The sequence below is a fragment of the Colobus angolensis genome, unplaced genomic scaffold, assembly GCF_000951035.1.
Source record: "Colobus angolensis palliatus isolate OR3802 unplaced genomic scaffold, Cang.pa_1.0 Scaffold580, whole genome shotgun sequence".
NCBI classification, from domain to species: Eukaryota; Metazoa; Chordata; class Mammalia; order Primates; family Cercopithecidae; genus Colobus; species Colobus angolensis.
This window is the reverse complement of record NW_012119377.1, coordinates 69,638-72,461: the sequence shown is the minus strand read 5'-3', so window position 1 is coordinate 72,461 and position 2,824 is coordinate 69,638. Positions and strand designations below refer to the sequence as shown.

Sequence of the window (2,824 nt, the reverse complement as noted above, 5' to 3'; positions counted from 1 at the left end):
CCTTCTTTCCTTTTTTTTTTCTTCCTACCTCAGTCAGGTTAGCTGACAGTTTGTCTATTTTATTAGTCCTTTAAAAAAAAAAAAGCCAAAAAAACACCTGCTTTGGGGGCTGGGTGGGAGGGTTCAGTCCAGGGTAGAGAGCTGCGTTAGTTGAGAGTCGGGAGATGACGCCAGTCTGAGCTGAAGGAAGGGGCGACAGAGGCGGCTCCGCGGACTCAGCCCCACCAAGGAGAATTCCTAGGGCTGGACCTAGGGTTTTCCGGGCCCCATCTTCCGGCGTCGCCGCCCCGGATGTCATCTTATCCTCCTTTGTCTCCGCCTCCCCCCTCTCCTCCTCCCGCGCTGGGCTCGCGGTGCCTGGTTCCTCTTGGAGCCGCTTCATCCGCCGCAGCCGCCTCCGCCACTCGGTTCATCTTCCTGCACCAGATGGCCAATCGAGTGATGAGGCTGTACACAGTGGCAGTCAGTCTCAGGACCTCAACTGAAAGCACAGCTAGAAGGGTGGCTTTCACAGGGTCGATTAACAAAAAGACTCTAGAGCCATTATTGCACTCCATGGGTCTTTTTGTTACCGGTGCTTATGGCCTTTGCATGATGTGTCCCCCGTCGATGTGCGCTTTCTGGTATGGGGACAGGACACCTCTGTATTACCTCCCTATTGAGCAAAAGATGTATGGAGAATCAAAAATTGAACACAGTATGACATACATTTGCTTTATACTGTTGAAGCCATGGAGAACCATAAGAACGAGCTTACCATCATTTCTATACTGGTTGGAACTTTGAGTGAGTCAAAAGAGGAATATAGGAAACTCTACAATACGTAGCTAGTGCAGCACTATCCAATAGAAAGATAACATGAGCCCCAAAACGTGAGCTATGAGTGTCGTTTTAAATGCTCTAGTAGTTACATTAGAAAAAGTTAAACAGGTAAAATAAATCTTGATAGATTTATTATTATTAAGTCTCACTCTGTCGCCCAGGCTGTTGCGCAGTGTCACGGTCTCACCTCACTGCACCCTCCGCCTCCTGGGTTCAAACAATTCTCCTGTCTCAGGCTCCGGAGAAGCTGGGACTACAGGTGCGTGCCACCACACCTGACTGATTTTTATATTTTCAGTAGGGCCGGTGTTTCACCATGTTGGTCAGGCTGGTCTCAAACTCCTGACCTCAAGTGATCCACCCACGTCAGCCTCCCAAAGTGCTGGGATTATAGGCTTGAGCCACCGCACCTGGCCAAATCGTAATAGATTTAATCTTACATATCCAAAATAGATCATAATCAATTAATATGAAAAGTGTGAGATATAAGTCTTTGAAATCTTGTCTGTGTTTACACTTGCAGCACATTTCCAATCAGATTAGATTCACTGCATTCCAGGTGCTCAATAGCAACCACCATTTTGGACAGTGCTCTTTCTTCTATTTCTGCCATTGAGATCAAAAGTTCTGGACAGTTACTCTGCTGAATCTCCAGGAAAGACTTAGAAACATATTGACTATCAAGCCAGGCGGGGTGGCTCACGCCTATAATCCCAGCACTTTGGGAGGTTGAGGTGGGTGGATTGCTTGCACTCAGGAGTCTGTAATTGATGCCGCACATCTGCAACATTTATAATCAGTCCCGGCTGGGTGCGGTGGCTCACCCCTGTGATTTCGGCACTTTGGGAAGCTGAGGCAGGTGGATCACCCGAGGTCAGGAGTTCAAGACCAGCCTGGCCAACATGATGAAACCCCATCTCTACTAAAAATACAAAATTAGCTGGGTGTGGTGACTGCATGCCTGTAATCCCAGCTACTAGGTAGGCTGAGGCAGAAGAATTGCTTGAACCTGGGAGGCGAAGGTTGCAGTGAGCCAAGATGGCACCACTGCACTCCAGCCTGGGTGACATAGTGAGACTCTGTCTCAAAAAAAAAAAAAAATTAGCCGGGCATGGTGGCGGGTGCCTGTAATCCCAGCTACTTGGGAGGCTGAGGCAGGAGAATCACTTGAACCTGGAAGGTGGAGGTTACTGTGAGCTGAGATCGTGCCATTGCACTCCAGCCTCGGTGACAGAGCAATACACCATCTTAAAAAAAAAAGAAAGAAAAAGAAAAGAAATATATTGACTATCTACAATCTAATCTAGATAAAACATGTAAGAGTACTACAGAACAACTGGACCACATATATTTTAGCAGTTAAAGAAATACAATACTACAATATGTGAAATATATCCCATTGGGTGTCAGTAAATGCTCTCATGGAACTCCAGAATATTGAGACAACTATGACCTTTTCCTGCTTGAATTATGCCCACTCAGCCCAGTGTAGAAATTGGCGGGAAAGCCTAATAAGTTGGGCAGCTGGAGCACTGAAGCTCTGGATCCTCAGGGATGCCACTGCATGTACCCATATTCTGCCCACAGTCCCAGCCCAGCCCAGCCCTGCCCTTCCCAAAATACTGTTTTTGATCTTGGGGGACACTGAAACCTCAAACTAATAGAATGTTCTCTTGTTTTCTAGTAGGAGTAGTCTTTTTAAAATTTGAATTGATTACAAATTTCTTCCTCGTTTAGGGCAGTGGAAGAAAGGCCAACATGAAAATATGTTGATTTACAGTTCCCACCATGGCAGGCAGCCCTTTAAATGCTACTTGCTTTTTGCCTAATATATAATTTAATGAATGTCCACTCTTTGAAAATTTGTGCACATGAATTCCACTTGAACAATTTTGCAAATTGCACAGAGACACAAAATGGTGGAAGCATTAATAGGTTGAATTTACTTTTTTATGTTTTATTTATTTATTTATTTATTTTTATTTTATTTTATTTTATTTTT

At 45.0% G+C, this 2,824-nt stretch overlaps 1 pseudogene; it reads left to right on the top strand.

Moving 5' to 3' along the window:
* The first annotated feature begins 291 nt into the window (after positions 1 to 291).
* The window catches only part of LOC105526258, a 22,109-nt pseudogene continuing 19,576 nt past the window's right edge, over positions 292 to 2,824 (top strand).